Below are 19,885 nucleotides of genomic sequence, written 5' to 3' on the forward strand. Positions count from 1 at the left end.
TATCCGCCTCAATGAGCAGCATACCTGCGTTGCCTTTAAAGGTATGGTAGAAACCCTTGATGGTCTGAAATAAAAAAAAAAAATATATTCCGATTTTGGTGTAGACTGCGCGGGGCAGGCAGACATACAAACAATACCTAGCGTGAAGGCCTCTAGGCCAACCCTATAGGGATATGAACGGTAAAGGTTTAAATATGTAACAGGTGCGGACTTAAGTAAACGGAGCACGCTTTTCCGTTCAAATGAAAATCACACAATCTGCACTAAAAATAAGAACATATTAAATGTCCAAGTGAAAGGGCTTTGGCATGTAGACGCTAGTAGTAGCGGTTCGCACATACCCCGATTGCTGGTTTTAATTATGCAACGCGGGAAGAATGTTAGAAGCAAATAGCGGGCTCCGTTTACTTTTGTCCGCATGGTTACGCTGTTTTTCTCACTTCTACTTCTGTTTCTTGAGAAATATAGCCCAACACAAAGAAAAATAAATAAGAATGCATATTGCAAGAAACGTTTCATAGACAGCTGAGAAAATTTGAGCGCTCTGCAAATTTGGCTTAGTAATTTAGCGCAATTTTGATGTCTCCACACCGCAGCTGTAAAAGACATGCAGATTGTCACTTTTATTCCTCAGGCTTATGACTTATTATATTTCAAAAGAGCATTTAAGCAATTAAGTTTATATTTTGGCTTTCGCCCTGCCGCATCGGTACAGTGCTTGCTGGGTGCTCGACGTATATGTCCAAGGAGACGAGATTGAATCGCGGCCGTGACAGCCGGTTTTCGATGGAGGGGGAAAGCAATATGCCAGTTTGCTGTGCGATTTCAGAGGAGGTTAAAGAAACCCAGGTGGTCGAAATTTCTTCCGTCTTCCACTATTGCGTCTCTCATAGCCTAAGTCGATTTGGGATGTCAAACCCCATAAAGCAAACCAAAGCAACCTCTGTTTTTGACAACTATCTGCAAAATATGCCTGCGGATGCGAATAGGTTCCATCAATAATGGTATTGGCGCGCAAGGAGGCGGCGTATATTGTAAAGTTGTTTTGTTGGTACAGTTCACATGACAGACTAGAAATTTTTGTACTCGACGAATAGTAGAGGGTTCCGGATATAAGTTTCAGCCGTTTGCGGGACACTATTCCTCTGAAGTAATTGAAGGGGAGACAAAAGAAGTTACGTACAGAATCCTGCATGCCTTAATGACAGGATGAAGGCCATGACTCGTCACGGAGCTCGTGCACAATTATGAGAAAAGAATCAGGAGCAGATAATTTATTGGCGTTAAGTTAGGTCAACCAATTTTTCAACTGATGTTTTTCTTTCTTTCCACGAGCCATATTACCGGTGTTCCTTTTATGTGATGTACCTCTGTGTCGTACGTCAATTCTCAGCAACTATAAAGTTAGAAAGGAAATGTGATTCTTGGAGTCAGGAGACGCCCTGTGCGCTAGTTCACTGAGGCGTCCTTCAATTTTTCAAGAACATTTATTGCTTCAAACCCCGAGTTATATTCCTCTGAAAATATTACTGGAAATGAGAAGTTTTTTTTTATTCTAGCATGTGATTTTAGAACTAATGATTCTTGCATTTTTGCCAAAAACCGAATTTAATTTCTCTAAATTCCTTCATACCAACCTAAAAGCACGTGCCTTTCGTTTTTTTTTTGATTTTTTTTTTTTTGAGCGTCGTGCCGGACCCTGTTTTCTAGCTTCCACCGAGAGAGAATAATTTTGATACTGTGAGTAAATTTTTCAATTCATTAGCTGCAATCGCAAAGCAATCATTGTACTGATTCAAAAAATTCAGCTCCTTCACATAAAAACGCACGTAATTAGGTCCCCACGAAAAGTTAGAGTAGATGAGTTTTAGACATTTCATGACCTCTGCTTTAGGATGCTTCGATTGCAGAAGCCTCAACCGCGGAAAAAATGCAGTCGCTTCCGCAGCCGACCTTAGTGAGCAAGACGCCGCCAACTTTTCCCACACGGGACAGAATGTGAGCGCAGTTCCAACCGTATCCTCCAGGTGGCGTCAGGCATTCTGGCGCTACGCACAGTCGCGCAAGTGGTGTGGAGCACGCGGGACCACACGGCCTCGGATCAATCGGCAAAAGGCCGCGTGCCGGAGCGTGTGCGCAGCCCTCAGCTCTCTATCACTGAATCGGTGGTCGTCGTCCCTGGTTCGAACCATTCGCCTGCGCTTCCGTTCATGCGGGTACCGTTTGACGGCGCTCTGTGAACATCGGTGTTTGTGTGCCCTGTGCGCGCTATCCACAGCGAGAAACCGCGAAACTTATTGTGTTTATTTGTAGTGTGTTCTTCGCACACCGTTGGACTGTTCCATTTCGCTGCGGGCTGTCGTTGGTGCATCGTGCCCTGCGCAAAGGTAAATAGTGCCACGAGCTCAATCTCTCAGCCAAACAAACAACAAGGAACTTTAAAAAATCATGCTGGGTGCGTTGTTCTGCGGGTAAAGTTCCACTGCACTTTTTAATTTGTACTGGGACCAAGCTGTCGCATACCTATTGTTTGTCTTGTATTGAACGTTAGCAAAGTACGTACACAAGTTTAATTAAGGACAGCATCTCGCTCTGTTTGACTCGCTTGTTCAACGGGCGCCGATTGACGCTTTGAGCAATTATTCGTGTTTGTACCAACCGGCCTCCTCTCTCACACTGTAAAATAAATGCAGTCGCATAACTTTGGTCACATAGTTGGTAGGCTGCGAAGCTATAGCGTCGCAGTGCGTACTACGAGTTCATCAGCTTGATTGTGGCCATCAGTCATTCCTCTTTGAGACAGGTGATACCTGCGCTAATACTTAGGCGGAAACTAATGGAACTCTAGATTTCGAAGTAATTTGTAGTCCTCTGCTCGAGACATGTTCCTTCAGAATTTAATGTTTGCCTTTAAAAATAAACTATTATATTTTATGTCGAGTTATTCGAAATGAGCTTACGTTTTCTTATTTATGTTTCCCACTAAGTATCTGAGCATAAGTGCACGAGATTTTGTGTACATACGTGTATGCTTAAGCGTCTACGAAAGTATGATCAAGGTTATTTTCATAACATTACGATTGCCAGTATGCGAAACCTAGAATAACTACAGCTGTACCAGCGCCGCCGCAGCTCTATGATCAGCAGTGGCACAAAATATGAGCCTCAGTGAGATGGCTCGGCAATGTGGTAATTTGGATATCTAATGTAAACCGCTCTTTTTCCAAATAAAACAAGCTGCCCGCTTTTTTACCTACTAACACAAGTACGATACGCACAAAAATTTGGTAACTGCATGTATCGAATGCCCCACCGGGGTGGTGCATTGGTAGGACGCCCAACTACTGTGCCGGACTACCCGGGTCCGAACCCGACCTCGGCGGCTGCCTTTCGATGGAGGCGAAACGAAGAGGCGTCCGTGTGCTGTGCGATGTCAGCGCAAGTTAAAGATCCCCAGGTGGTCGAAGTTACTCCGTAGCCCTCCACTACGGCTCCTCTTTCTCTCTTTCCACTTTCACTCCCACCTGCCTTCCTTTCCTTATGGCGCGGTTCATGTGTCCACAGCAAAAAGTGTGACAGATACTGCGCCTTTCCCTTCCCTTGAACCAATTATTATTATTATTAATATTACTATGTATCGAATCGTTTCTTGAGGGTAAATGCGAACACAAATTAATTGAACATGGTGATAAGCGCGGGTTCTTTCCTCTCAGTGTTGCTTGTTTGTCTTTCAAGTATTTTTGGTTATTCCTAGACGCACACACAGTAATGTCTCAATTGGCGGCCAGAATATCGCGGGATAAGTATTTTCTAGCCTTGTAGGCATAAGCAAACTTTGGAAGCATGTGTTCTCTACGCATGTCGAGATATATCATAATTTCGCCATATCAGCTAGCCCTGTCTAATGAATATTTAAAGCGTTGAAATTCTGTCACACGCAAAATTTCAGTTAGCAGTGTTTTTTTCTTGTATTTTTTTTTTTTTGTAAAGTGCCCTTCAAGCGCAATGTTTTGCTTATCCTCAGATCGCAGAAAGCCTACTAATATACCACCAGATTCCACCTCCTGAAGCTTGAAAAAGGTGCTCGGTCGGATTAGCGTGTAATCTATACACTCAATCGATGCAAGCGCATGACAAACATTACAAATACTTTCCTCGTATCAGAGCGTGCGACTGCTGTAAACAATGAATATACAAGAATATGTCAAAAGATTCCGTGGTTTCACCAATTGAAAATGGCGTCCAAGACAATTTAACCACCCATCTTTGCTAAAACATCTCTTGTGACTGACGAGAAGAGACAGTGCTGCGACTGAATATCGCTACTACTCAGACAATACGAGTGTTTCTTGAAGCGTTCGAATAACCGGCGCTCAAACGTTTAAAATCTGGTTTTGATTCCGAAGGATCATTGCTAGCCTTGGACCACATATTCTTTGTAAGAACGACGTTTTTCTTTTCTCTGAGCGTTCCCCATGTTTAGGGGCCTTTTTTTTTTTACATCATTTCCTCATTTACATGCGAAATGTTTCGTACTTGATGGCATTGTGGGCTACTCATTGCTTCTGAAACAAAACATAGTGCCCTAAAACCTGGAGTAAACACCTACGATCAAGAAGGACCACATTGAGCTAATAGTGCACAAGGATACACAGTTGGCCTAGTTGGTGTGTAGTCATCTTTAAAAAGCAGCTCAAAGGACGGGACAAGACCCTGTTGTTTTTATTGTCCCGTCCACTACACTGGTTGCTAAGATGACTTAACAATGCATCGTACATGAATACACTATACGCATGTCCAACCTTACAGTAGCCAAAATATAATGAAACAACTCGTTAAAAAGCGATCGCTACATCGACGACATCGTATCATAGCGTATATCTGCTAGGCCGTAATAGATTTTCATTAGTCCATTTTTTTGTAAGTCGCAATTTTTCTTTATTCTCATTGGATGAGACATAAAGGTCTCTTCTTTTTTTTTCTGATCCAGGTTGAATTGCTTATTAGCCGGGTCCTAAAACAAATGCGTACTTAGTATTGCAGCAGCGCCTCATATCTTTCTTCGGTTGCATGACTTAACTAACAATGAAAAGTCACAGCTTAAAAACAATGTAAAATTTAAGTTAAGTTAAATTGGTTCACAGGAAGGGAAAGGCGCAGTAACTGTCACACTTGCTCTGTGGACACCCGAACCGCGCTGAAGGGAAGGGAGGAAGGTGGGAATGAAAGTGGAAAGAGAGAAAGAGGAGCCGTAGTGGAGGGCTACGGAGTAATTTCGACCACCTGGGGATCTTTAACGTGCGCTGACATCGCACAGCACACGGACGCCACTTCGTTTCGCCTCCATCGAAACGCAGCCGCCGAGGCCGGGATTCGATCCCGGGAACTCCGGCACAGTAGTCGGGCGTCTTACCACTGCACCACCCCGGGAAGAAATATTTTAATACAGTCAATAAAGGCTTCAGTGCCTAGCTCGAGAGATAATAGATTGTAACTATGTATTACTGTATATTGGAAATGTTTTACCTGCTCCGAAAGTATGACTTGCACGCGCAAATTTCTTTTAGTGAGCGGTATGAAAGTGCACTGAATAAGGCTTATAGGGAAACCTCAGTTCGCAAGCCGAGCGAACGTTTCAACATGGGGACTTGTCTACGGGAGAGAATAGCACGGGAGTCAGCAACCCAGCCTTGCTCTCTTCATTATCGTAACTTTTTTTTTTTCAAAAATGAATTTCACTCTACTCGTATCTCATTTGCCCAGATAAGTCAAAAGCGTCACTTACAACAATTTTAGACTCTAGGATATCTGCTACGAGCGTCCCTTAATTGTGACGGGTCTGCTGAATTACATTCTGGGAGAGATATTAAACTCGCTTTTCAAACTCTTCTCCTGACCCACACAAAAACCCTCTGTGCGCCAGTAATCTACCATCTAAGCAGATTTTATAATAGTATCGAAACGATATTCGAGCTAATATTTAATATTTAACGAAGGAAATACATGCGAAAGAAATACATGTTACATACCTACGGCTTAGATAAGTAAACGGCTCCCCGCAGCGTTGGCGGTTGCGATGACGGTTGTGGCAGAGGCCGCCTATCCCAGGCGTAGATTGCCTCATAGCAACGCCGCCTATATGGACGCACACATACGAAGTATTTTTTCAATCCTGATTACAAAAAAAAAATAAAGATGTCTGCAGCGCTGTTTGTCGCTGGGACACTGAACGCGCCTTTCACCTGTGTTCTACACCTATTGGTTCGAGCTGTCTTGACAAATTGAGTAAAAGTGTTGGGCCATAGGAGTAATCGAACAAAGTAACATTTATTTGGGCGCTTGTACTGCAGACCTGTAAGCTGGCGCAGGGAATAAAGAAACGTAAACGTGAAAAACAAATATTTTTTGTTTTGTTTTGGACGTCTCGAAAGTCAAAGCCTTAATTTATTCAACACCTGTGGGTTAGGCTCTTTAATTGGTTATTCTCGCTCTCTAACTGCCATCAGAAACAATTTTATAATGCCGTCAATTGCGATCACAATAACCGGGCTGGCAACACAATCCACTTGCTGAGGTTGAAGAGTTTTTATCATTTCTAGTTAAAAGGTATCCTAATGTTCCCCAGTACGAAGCTGCCGAAAAGGTCGATCAAAACAGCTTTCTTTTTTTTAGTATGTGCGTTCCAGTTGTTCCCAAATTATTAGTTGATATTAATCGTCCCAGTTCCACAATCAAGTGTAATAGAAAGACAGTTTGGCCGAGCTGGTTATGCATTTTCTTATAAAACAGCGCGTGGGCACGGGACTAAGGGCCGTGTGCGTCTTTTCTTTTTTATTAGTCCCGTTTCCATGCCCTGTTTTATAAGAAAATCCCCAATCCAGCAAGGTCGCATTGATTTTCATTTTAACTCCTTGCATCGTTAGATTGAAACACCGTTAGAGAGTACCCAAAGCTGGATGAGCCGCGTAGGTTACAGCGAGTTTCGTTCTCTTGGTCTACGCTCGTGGTATCTGCGCAGTTGTGTTCCCAGGTACTGGGACGCTAACACATTTCCCGCCAACGCTTCGAGGCTCGTTGCTGCTGAGCGAAGGGACCGACGCAGGCACGCAGGGAAGGTCACCAAAGTCAAAGCAACAGTGACGTGGCAACGTCATCATAGAGCGCACACAGCTGCGACGCAGATGCATGCGCTGCGCCGAGGATTAGCTAAGGTTCTTTCACTGGCAAACGCTAAAAATACTGTCGGAATTTATAAAGTCGGCTTACGCTTTATGCGTTCCTAGAGGAAGGCCTCGCGTGGAGAAATCAGGTGCTGATTTGAGCTTGTGACGTTGCGGAAAACAAAAAAAAAAAACCTTTTGGCCATGGGAAGGGTGTCGAGACAGCCTCGAAATTTCCATGCTCTTGCACATATGATTGATGACCACATTAAAAAGCCGTTTGTTATTCTTGCGAATAAAAGCACCTTACGTAACCAAATACCACCCTGGTTTCGCCCGGTGCACTAATTTTAGATTGTCGGCCTTTCTGAGATTAGCTTAGTCAGTGTTGTCGGAGTAAGCAGCGTTAGGGGAGGCCAATTTTAAAATCACCCTAAACCTTTCTATTGCCGGCGCTTTCCTACTCCTTTTTTTTTTTTTTTTAGCTAGCTCCTCGAGCCAACGTTGACTTCTTCCACAAAGGTAAAATCAGATTTAAAAAAAAATGAATTATGGGTTGCATTTCACAGACGTTACGGTGGGCCTTAAAGAAATAAGAATAATAATGCCCTACCCGTACTGTCCTGCGACACAATAGGCTTAAACCAATTAAATGTAAAAAAATTAATCCATCCGGACAAGGTATTTTTGGAAAGCAATTCGTAGTATAAAGGCTGAAAAATTACCACAGCGACCTACAGCCGGGGAGGGTACCCGGAAAGGCTTCCCTAATGTCCCCTGTGAAGTAGTGGAAGGGGGTTATGGCATTTGAGAGGGAATGGGGACAACGAGTAAGATGGCCAAATGAACTTCCTTTCGGGCCTCCTTAGAGGGCGAGCACTCGCCTTAGCAGAATGCGTGGCCCTCGGCCTCCAAGCGCATTCCAACCACCGCATGTCGTTAGCCAGGTCTCCGACCTCTCAGAAAGGCCCCCTACATGAGGCCGCTTTTGAGATTTCCCGCCCCCCAAGCCAGGTTCCTCCACTCTGACCCTACTGAAAATACTAAAGAGATGAATTTCCCCGTCTTTGGTAGTTTTCATTCCTACTTCCAGGTACTAAGCAAATGGTCACGAGTACGGACTCTGACCTACAATGGTGAATATACTGTTCTCCGGTTTTTGCCCCGACATATTATATGGGATTGTATATCGTCCAGCGAGAACAAACCTGAAGCCTCATATTTGCTATGCAGAGACGTTCGCTTATAGTTACTCAAGGTGCTACCTACAAAGGATACACCTTCGGGGAGAGGGTAACCTACGCGAGAGGGTATACCGTATTTCGTCGGCCTACCAGCCGCTACTGAGATTGGCACTTCCACGCCGTTCCCGCCCTCCTGCTTTTGCCGGGTGCGTCCGCAGATTGATTGATTGATTGATTAAAACTTTAATTTCCACCGATTTTAGGGTGGTAGTCAATAAATCAATCAATCTGCGGACGCAACAGGCAAAAGTAGGAGGGCGGGCAGTACTATGTGACATAACACCCTTACTTATACTCATATACTACCTTAAAAGTGGTACTCAGTGATTTAACACCGTTTTATGCTTGGCGTTTACGCCTTTCCTGCATGCATTCATGGGCCGGCCCCGTTAAAAGGTGTACTTGGTGCTTTAGCACATTTCCCATTCTTTACTACGAATAATAATATTAATAATTGGGTGATTGGTTGGTTGGTTTGTGAGGTTTAACGTCCCAAAGCAAATCAGGTCATGAGAAACGCCGTAGTGGAGGACTCCTGAAATTTCGACCACCTGGGCATTTTTAACGGGCGCTGACATCGCACAGCACAATTCGTTCACAGAAAGGGAAAGGCGCAGTATCTGTCACACTTGCTCTCTGGACACCCGAACCGCGCCGTAAAGGAAGGGAGGGAGGTGGGAGTAAAAGTAGCAAGAAAGAAAGGGGAGTCGTGGTGGAGGGCTACGAAGTAATTTCGACCACCTGGGGATCTTTAACGTGCGTTGACATCGCACTGCACCTTTAACACTTTTCCACTCTCCTATTAGGTGCTGGTTTTTTGCAGTGGATTCTCCCCAGGTGGTCGAAATTATTCCGTAGCCCTCTACTACGGCTCCTCTTTGTCTCTTTCCACATTCACTCCCACCTTCCTCCCTTCCCTTACGGCGCGGTTGAGGTGTCAAAAGTGAGACAGTTACCGCGCCTTTCCCTACCTATAAATCAATAAATCTGCTTTTGCTTTTACATTTTGCGGGATGGGGGGGGGGGGACAATTGCCTCATCGCAGTGAAACAGAGATATGAATTAAGAGCAGGCATTTAATGCACATATTTGTTAGCTGGCGCACATATGTCAACGATCGCATGGTCCCCTGAAGAACTAGCCCTTAGTCATGGAGAGTGCAAATGTTATTAAACTTGTTAGCCAAATTCCTAGGTAACGTTGCCGATTAGCTGAGCGTCAGTGGTAAACTGTTTGCCACTATCTGAAAGAAATTTCTTTAACTATCAAAAATGGTCCATGCCTTGAAAAAAAAAAAAAAAAAAACTTGCATAGACCTCCGCCTGAGTGATATGCTTGTTACAACCTAGGTTATCCTCCTGTTTAACTTTATTTTCTAGCAGCTGTATAAAGCATGAATCTAAACTTTTTATTTTGTTCCATGTTCCACTACTCATATCCACCATTGAGAATAAAATTACTTTAACTCTTTTAAGCAGCAAGGTACATTTAAAATAGCAATAGATAGGTGACGAAGGCGTGCAATATATGGTTAGCGTGTTAATCTTAATATTTTTTACATAAAAACGCAAAGAGAGGATAGTAGCAACTTAGCGCGGCGAGAGCGTGGCAACATCCCAGAAGTGCCTGCTCTCGCCCAATTCCAAAGAAGCATTTCTACATAGATAGCAGCAGATTTCCTCTTGTTCGGCGCATTCAATGTCAGTGTGACACCGAAGAGGAAATGCACGTGCGAAATAATAGCGCACGTCGCGACATCCGGTAGAATAAAGCCGCAGAATCGTGTTCTACGATATGGTGGTTTTAGTGCGGATAACCTTTTGTTTCTTTCTTTGCTTTTCAACATATTTTCGGCGGCAGGACCATGACCCGCTCCTCGATTTCCATTTAAAGGACCTCCGTGCCTGTCCAGCCTCGTGTTTTCTTTCGCATCGACAATTCAATCTTCTTGAAGATGCCACACAATCCGTTCACTCTGTCGTTCTACTTTTCTTTTTGGCTCCGCAGTTAGGTGCAGCGCACGCAAGCCATCAGAGCCGCTTCCTTAGTCAAAATTGTCAGCGATTGTTACGACAATGGAGGGTTGTTCGGCAATGACAGGAGGGCTGCATATGTTATCGACCCCAGATTCGTCCATATCATTGTTACTGTACGTCCGGCTAGAATTATGCATTTGGATTTTGCTGAAGTCTTTCTCAGTGAGAGGAACAAAGTAAGAACAAGACTTCCGTTCCCTTACGAGAAGCCGTTAGGTCTCGGCGATGATATTTTAAAAACATTATGCAGACGTCTTATTTTTTGCGATCTGCACGCTTCCATTACTGCTCAAAACCACTGCGAGATAGCGATCCATACAATTCCGTCCGCGGATCTGAAGCGCCCGTCCATAATGAGAGGACTTGAAACAACAGCAGGGCGTGAGTGCTCTCACTTGGCTCTTCGGGGTGAGAAAGATGGAGCGGTAAATGATTACAGGGTAGCGTGACCATACACGAGTGGAGACAAACACGACAGCTAGAACAGCTCATTATAGGACCTCAATCGTACCGCAAAGTACTTAGAGCTGGAAGAAGGCTCGTTTAACTAGCGGAGCTGGTCCAATTGTCTTGGCAGTTGCCCGCGGCCGACGCACGGCTCTGATGCTTCAGCTTTGCTGTTGTTATTGCCTAGACGAAGCAAAGTTCGGAAATGTCAACACCTCTGGGTGGTAGAAAAAGCTTCAGTTCAGTGGTGCTTTGATACTGATTGAAGTAACCTCGTGGTCGACTGCCCCCCCCCCCCCCCCCCCCCGACAGGCGTCTGTTGTTTTTGGGTTCCTTCTTTGTCTTCGTCCCTTTCGCACCGTCCTCAGAATGAACATCAGCTATGTATCAACTAGCCCAAACTAAAGTACTTCTCGGGTATGAAACAGTTGACCAGTCAGCATTACTGGAAAAATCATCAATAAAGGCCGAAACTTTGTTTTCGCTCACTCCGAGTCTATAGCTTCTTACTATCAGAATGACATCCTCTCTAGGTGCTTATACTTCGTACTTTAAGGGCGTGAAGTTGTGACTCACGCAGGTAAGAATGAAGGCAAGCAGGGAAATGCTTTTAAGCAATGAATTAACACGGGCCGAAATAGGGTCACAGATTACGAATTGGTAGCGGTGATTTGGTTATGTAAATTTATATATTTTTTTTTCAGCAGGACATCAAAAATGTTAATACGTGTCCAATTACTAAACTAACCTATAATTTACTCTTCGGTTCCTTTCCTGAAAGCGATCATCAGCAAATGTGAAAGGCCATTTTGAGGTAACGTCTGTCACAGCTTCCGAAAAAAATTGTGATTTCGTGCCCACTTATCTTAATTTTCAGCCGCATATAGATATGCTCATTTTCTGGTAAATCTTTGAGAATCAACTGGAGCACTGTATATGCTGCTAAAGTGAAGTAATTTCAGACATCATAGTTGCACGAGAAAAACACACATAAGTCAAAGTACGAGAGGAGCGCTCGTCCGCTACTCTGTCTTGTGTGTGTGTTTTTCGCCCAACTGTAATGTCTGAAATATTGCAGCAACTAGCTCGGCAACACATCCTAAAGAAAAACTGAACAAAATAAGTTCGCATTGGTTAACCTACACAGCGCTAGTCCTGGACCTAGCCTAGCCTATTTATGACTCATACCACTGTTAGTGGTATGTCGAAAGCCAGACAAGGAAATTCTTTCTGATTCATGCACTGTGCTATGCGTTTTTTTTTCTTTTTAAGGTAACGGGTTTGTAGTTAGATTACGGCAATTATTGCCGTGCCCCAAAAATTCGCTTTGCTTTAGGTTGTGGTGAAACCTGGAGTTAAGCGAGAGCTGTTTGCATGAATACGCTTAGGTTCGGCTTGAAAGTAAAGGCGTGGCTTTTGCACATAGTAGTTTTACTCAAAGGTATGGTGGCTAGAAAGGTTAGGTGACGTGAGCGGGCCGAGAGCGTCGCTCCTACGTTTCATGCCTCGCGTAGGTGGCGCTGCTCTCAGCACTTCGATGCGTGCTCGGCTCGCGCTGGGGTAAACTTCGCTGCGATTGCAGCGCAGTCATACCAACAAAATGTTAAAATTATTGTTACCACTTGAAATATTTTAACCAGGTGAGCAAAATAGGCAAGTCAGGAGTGACATCGACTGCTAATATGTTCTTTGGCACCATGAAAGCGGGAGATGCGGCTGTGCCGGTTGTTTTGCTTGTCGCGCTACTAAATTCTGCTTAAATGACGAAGTTTTGGTCTGAAGACGCATTACATACCCTTCCCGATGGGCGCAGTGGTCGCAGTTATAAAGCTAATTATTTTGGTTTGGTATTGTGAGTTTTAAGAAGCCAAAGTGACTCGGGCTTAGGGGCGTTGCAGTCGAAGATTACAGAGAATGCAGATGACATGCGATTATTTAACGTGCGGTTACGTCACACAGTACGCAGGCAACGCAGGCACCATGCTAATTTGTATTCTTTGTTGTCTGCGAATTTCCGGTGCGTCTAAAGTGGGAAAGTGCAATTTTTAGCCAGATGATAGCCAGAACGTGCAACACGCGATGTGAAACGGTATTTAGGTACAGAAGGAACAAATTACAGTTTTATTCACAAAAACACTCATGGGTAAGCAAAGTTGTGTTTATTGCACTTAAGGGCAAGAGTAATATTACAATGTTGAGGTTGCTGTTGAAGGCCTCAAATATACATATAATACAGGTAGAATGAACACAATTTCCAGACATAACTGCTCTCAACCAAATAGCAAATTAAACAACCCACCTCAGTTTCAACAGTTTCATATTCTCCCTTGCCTTTCCTTTGGAAATGAATTCTGCGTCTTCAGGTAGAAGTGTAGTCTGCTAACAACATAGAACTTGATGACTTTGTTTGTCACAAATGTAATATATCCGTGACAACCAACCAGCTGCAGTTTGGTCATTTGGAGAATTGTTACCAAGTCAATAATTAGGCTGTCTCTTCGGATTTCATGCGCACTAAAACAGCGAGTAAAGGTGTTTTCATGGGGTGTCACAGGGGCGTTTAGATTGGTTTATGGAAACACAAGACCGCCTCTGTGAACTGCACTGGTAATTAACTAGAATAGCAGCTTAGGCATGTTGGTTATGCATCTTGAGGTAACAGCGCGGAACGTGGACGGGAGCACAAGATTAGAAGACGACACAACGGGCGCTGACTTTCAACTGGTAATTAAGACACGCTGCATCTGGAGCAGTTCCGTTCTTGAGACTGAGGAGTTGTCTGCATCATTCTTCCCATTTTGTGCCAGCGGTGCATTTCTTCGCCACATATCCAGCGGTATAAAATATCAGCCTTGAATCACTGGCCTGAGTGATGACAGATGTGTGTTCGATGCCACAGTCTTTGAGAACTTCATTTGCCTCACTCAGGTCTCCCACATAAGAAGCTGGTCATGGATGATGCTTTCACTATTTTTTTAGCAATTGACTGTTATTTTGCTGATAACGATGCTTTCATTATTTTTTTAGCAATTGACTGACCTTTTGCCTGACAACGGTGCTTTCATTAATTTTTTTTAGCAATTGACTGGCCTTTTGCCTGACAACAATGCTTTCATTAATTTTTTTTTACAATTGACTGGCCTTTTGCCTGACAATGATGCTTTCATTAAATTTTTTAGTAATTGATTGGCATTTTGCCTGACAACGGTGCTTTCATTAATTTGTTTTAGCAATTGACTGGCCTTTTGCTTGACAACGATGCTTTAATTAATTTTTTTTTTACAATTGACTGGCTTTTTGCTTGACGATACTTTCATTACATTTTTTAGCACTTGACTGGCCTTTTGCCCGACAACGATGCTTTCATTAATATTTTTTACAATTGACTGGCCTTTTGCCTGACAACGATGCTCTCATTAATTTTTTTTTAACCATTGACTGGCCTTTTGCCTGACAACAATGCTTTCGTTCATTTTTTTAGTAATTGATTGGCATTTTGCCAGACAACGGTGCTTTCATTAATTTGTTTTAGCAATTGACTGGCCTTTTGCTTGACAACGATGCTTTAATTAATTTTTTTTTTTACAATTGACTGGCCTTTTGCCTGACAACGACACTTTCATTATCTTTTTTTAGCAATTGACTGGCCTTTTGCCTGACAACGATGCTTTCATTAATAATTTTTACAACTGACTGGCCGTTTGCCTGACAACGATGCTTTCACAAATTTTTTTTTTTGGAATTGACTGGCCTTTTGCCTGACAACAATGCTTTCATTACTTTTTAGCAATTGACTGGCCTATTGCCTGACAACGATGCTTTCACTAATTTTTTTGTTGAGCAATTGAAGGTAATTTTGCCGGACAACGGTTCTTTCGCTTTTTTTTTTTTTAGCGGGGGGTTTCTAAACGCAAGAGAAACAGAAAAGTACGCACATATACTGCATACTCGCACTAGCACATCGGCAAGAAAAACTACATAGGCACCAAACAAAACAGGATAAACTGAGCTAGGGCAAAGCCGATTGAAAAATAGCACAACAGCTCAAGCAGCATCTACAGGCAAACAAGAACGAACGCGCCGGCGTGCGCCGGAGAGAATACATCGAAGAGCTGACAGCAGCGCCACAGCGGCGACCAGTGGCGGCGGCATGAACCGAAGGCGCGTTTTCTCCAAGCGGCGGAATGCGCGGTCGCGCCACCTCTCCCTTCTAGCCACCATATCTAAGGTTCCAGCTTTATTTATGCCATAGGGGGAATTTTTGATTACTAAAGTGCGATGAGGCGAAAGCATCTATCAGGCTGTGGTCCGAAGCCCTCCACTACGGCCCCTCTTTCTCTCTGTTTTCACTCCTACCTCCACGATGACGCGATAGCGTAAGCTACCAGCCAACATATAAAGCCCTGCTTTAAGCGAGCATATGAACGTGCCTGCGTGGCCTGAGGTTAACGTGAATGCAAGGGTGTTGGCAGGCTGATTGTGATATCACCCTCCCATATGAAAAGGGAGGCCCGAGTTGGAAGCTCCTGCCAAGCGTAATGTCAGGAAGTCCTACGTCCAGCTAGTGTTCGGCCATGTAAGCTGCCAGCTACCGCCTCTCACGACTTCTTCTTTTTTTCGCCCTTTGGACAGGCACGGACAGGCATGAACAAGCAAGGCGAAATGGCGAGAGTGTGGTCAATGTAGCTCTCGCTACAAAAAAAGAATAAAGGTCAAAGGTCGCTTTCAGGCTGCATTATTTCCAGCACTGAAATAGTTTTTACATTTTGTGTATCCTTTTAATTATTTTCTTAGTCCTATGTAATAATGGACGTATTCTAATATCCTCCGCAATTTTTGATATCCAACTGGTCTGCTTGCAAACTAAATAAGATATACTCCAATGTAGGAATTTGTACTCTAGTCCTTAAAATCAAAGCTTTTTTATCTTACCAGTTGGGAAGCTCCGCTTCAAATACAGACTAGTTTTAGTAGCTTGCTGGGCTAGTTGGTTCATGATATCTTCCGTAGCAACGCCAACAATGGACGGACAAGACAACGACAGCGCCATTTCCTCGGTATGTCATCTTTCCGTACACTGTTCGCGCTGCTAAACAAGGCTAGTTTTAGTACACATTTTCTGGCTCTTATCGATTCTGGCGTCATCTAGGATTACAAAGAAAAAGCTCTCTGCTATTGCCGCTACCGGCTTCTCAATATGGCGTTTTCCTTTTTTCTTTTCTTTCTTAATTATATCTGTGGCCCTTACATCAAATATTTATTAAAACTGCATGCCTTCATTCGATTTTGTATTCCAGGTGATCTGAAACGATCTAAAAGTTTGCAACTTACCACAGTTTACGTTAAAAACGCGGTCGCCACCACGCGCTGAAAATATTTTAATTTTGACCAATCGAAATCAGAGTGTTTTGATGCATGGGTCCCATTGGAAGTTTCATAACTGGTAATATTAAAGTACTCTGTCTAACGTAGCGCAGCTTACATATGAAACACAGGACGGTTAAGTTCCCGTTGGTAGTAACTTGTGAGCCATGGAGGAATAGTAAGGTAATCACTTTTATTCATACCCACAACCGCTGTTTTCTTTGTCTATGTTAACGTGTTTGAAGTGTAATTACAGCACCTTCTCCCGGACTCAGTAATCGTACGTAGGGCACGTGTGAAATGTTAGCTTTTTTACGAAAGAGTTTTTGAACGTAACTTTTTTTTTTTTACATCTTTTACAGCGTTTCGATAAGAATCGATATAAAACACATCTTCCCGCGGCTGGCTTCTGGTTTTTTGCTATTCGCTTTAGAAAACTGTACCACAAATGTTTTAATACCAGCTTGCCTTATTGTTCTGTGCGCAGGAGAAACTTCAAAAACACATTTAACAACACATTAGGAGCTTTGAACATTGATATTAGTGCTTTGATTAAAGCTCCTTCCTGTACTCCACAGCGACTCATATTTATTTGAAAAGTCTCCATAGGGATCCTATGGCAAGCCAAATTAGTCATAGTTATTGTCAACCAAATTCCAAAAGCAAACATTTGGCATGCATAGGTAGCTCAAAGTACTCCTATCAATATATTCGCAAGATATATATTACACTGTTTGGCAGTTTCTTCGCTAATATATTCAAAAAAGCCGCACAAAAGGAATTTATTGCGTTCTTATCGAATCGTTGCCATCCTCGGAAAACGTTTAAACAAAAGTTTTGCAAAAAAACAAACGCCAGGTCCGTTTCCATTTACACATTGATAAAAGTATATTTTAATACTCTATATGTACCTCGCAGCTAAAAGGGGCGCCAAAACGTCAGACTTGGACACTTGCATAAGCAAGCAAATTTCACAAAAACTGTTCCGCCCACGGCGAAGAGTGCCTCAGCTTTCAAGTGTACTCAAGTTTCTACTACAAAGTGCTAAAACTTCCGGCCCATAAATATAGAGGCGGAAATCCAGCGAGCTACAGGAAGTAACCTTTCCAGCGTAAACCGCAAGACGAAAACTGCTAAACTGCAAACGTGCAAAGAGCAGTTCACTGCAAATTTGCTTCTGCAGTGAACAGGGTGAAACGCGAACCTCCCACCGTTTCCGCTGGAAGAGGAAGCGCTTCCGCTCAGCAGAATGCCTAACGTCACGGGGACGTGAAATCTTCACCGAAAACAACTCTGCATGCTTATTAAATTGCGTATTTTAAATATTTGTTCACCTCTGCCTACGAATTCTGCGCCAGCGGAGAACAAGAGCGCTGGACCAGGTGCTCTGATATACAGCTCACTGCGGCATGTCTTAATTTAACACGAATGATAGGAAAGCACACTCGCAAAAATTGGCGTTCCCAGGGTCAAGCTTAAGTGATTGGCACTAGCTCGAAAACGGCATTTCTCACCACTGCTCCTCTGTCTTCCTTGAAATTGAGAACAGTTCAACCCCACAAGTTTAGCAGCGTGGTTACTAATGGGCACTTGTCATTTATTTTACGGCCATTTAGGCTTTTCTCCGAACAAATGATTAAGTTTCGTCTTGCAGAGGGCATAAAGGGTGTTGTCTTTATCACACATGAGCGATCTTAACATCATCATCATCATCAGCCTGATTATACCCACTGCAGGGCGAAGGCCTCTGCCATATTTCTCCACTTAACCCGGTTCTGTGCTAGCTGCATCCACTTGACCCCTAAGAACTTCTTTACCTCATCCACTAACCTAACTTTCTGCCGCCCCCTGCTACGCTTTCCTTCCCTTGGAATCCAGTTTGTTACCCTAAGTGACCATCGGTTATCCCCTCTTCGCATCTTACCTGTACTCACCTATGGGGCTGAAACGTGGAGGCTAACCAAGAGAGTTCTACTCAAGTTGAGGACAACCCAGAGGGCTATGGAACGAAAAATGGTAGGGGTAACCTTAAAAGATAGGAAGTGTGCAAAGGGAGTCAGAGAAATAACTGAAGTTACCGATATTCTAGTGGAAATTAAAAAGAAGAAATGAGCATGGGCAGGAAGCAGGGCTACTGATTTTCTAACGCGGTTGACCTGATTTGCCCCGTGGTCTGTTTATAATCCTTAAGTTTCTGAAGGTGGCTGATGCTATGCGGAATGCCTTAGTGGGAGGCTCCGGACAATTTAGACCACCCGGCATGTGCACTGCAGCTACATAAGTGGGCGGGTGCATTAAGCCTCGCCAAAAGAAATTTTTTACAGGCACAGCAGGAAGAAAAAGTGCAAAATTAGGCACAACCCACTAGTTGTGATAAAAAAAAAAAAAAGATTGCTCAAAATTACGCACTCACAAAGTGAAGAAAACAAAACAAAAATGCTCAAATGTACAGCAAAAAAAAAAAAGAAAAAAGAAAATGAGGAGCGCGGGTAACACAATAACAACTGAAAACAGAACTTTATAACACATGTCAATAGTACATTGTAGAATATGTAAGAAGTAAAAAAGGCATGCTAATATTAGATGAAATTGGATACATCTGCGTTACAGATTTCAAGATCGCTGTCATCTATTCTATTTAAAAGTGATAAATCTCGTATTCTATATAACCGCATAACGAGTTATAAAAAGACCGAAAAAGAAAAGTGATGACGACCGGGGAAGTATTCTTAAGTTACTTGACTTGCACTAGTTTTCACCATCACATGTACAGTGTTTGTCAAAAGTAAACAGCCTAAGGGGTTCGCTTGTATGCGCTGTAATGCCGCTGATGGCAGCAATACTGGAGTATGAATGTAAGCTAGAGGTGAATGAGGGCGAGATTTGCCATCGATGAGATTTCGAACGCTAGAGTTGTTTTACGAGCCTCGTTACTGGGCTTAGAACAAACATCCTTGGCCGTACACTTTTTACAGACTCTTCATACATTAAGCGAGATGTGGAACACCCATTCCTCTCAAAACCATTCCTATGCGTTTGGAAACAGAATATTTAGCTATCACTGGCATGTAACGTTTTGCGAAGTGTGCCTTGCGGAATTGCTATTGATCCGAAAACTGCATGAAGTGCTAATTTTGCAAGGATGGACGCTAGAGGGAATTAGTGATCAGGATCAAATTTTCTAGATTTCTTTCTCCGCTACATTGTTTCCCATAAAATGTCTGTCACGCAGATTGCGGCAGTAAGCGACCGATTTGAATTCATTCTTCCTTATGCGCATAAAATCTATGGCTGGTCAAAGAGTTGACATCGTTAATTCATGGAAAGGAAACATATTATCCGTGATAAGCAGCATCCAATGTCGGCTTTTTAGGTGAAACGGTGCTCATGAAATATTCAATTTTTCCGGGTAACATCACAGGGAGCGGCTTGTTTTGGAACTGAATGTTATTAACTCAATTTATTTTGCTGCATAAAATGTGCAACTGTCTGTGGATGTTTCGTCGTCTCATTGCCTCGTTAATGGGTCTTAAATGAGGTCGGCTGTCTGATCAATGTGGTACAGCTCATTTGAAATTTGGTCGCATACTAGTCCAAGCAACTGGACTCCAATCTCCAATTTGTACGAGTATAC

General features: G+C 43.2%; 1 protein-coding gene across 1 annotated transcript in view; it reads left to right on the plus strand.

Annotated features, from left to right (window-relative positions):
• The first annotated feature begins 2,121 nt into the window (after positions 1–2,121).
• LOC146200197 (diuretic hormone receptor-like) overlaps positions 2,122–19,885 on the plus strand; it is a 235,591-nt gene continuing 217,827 nt past the window's right edge. Inside the window, exon 1 of the mRNA XM_084595418.1 lies at positions 2,122–2,387. The gene's annotated coding sequence lies outside the window, so the exon portion shown is untranslated. The remainder of the gene's footprint in view (positions 2,388–19,885) is intronic.

This window comes from Amblyomma maculatum, chromosome 2, assembly GCF_055883805.1.
Source record: "Amblyomma maculatum isolate TAMU_Amacu chromosome 2, ASM5588380v1, whole genome shotgun sequence".
NCBI lineage: Eukaryota > Metazoa > Arthropoda > Arachnida > Ixodida > Ixodidae > Amblyomma > Amblyomma maculatum.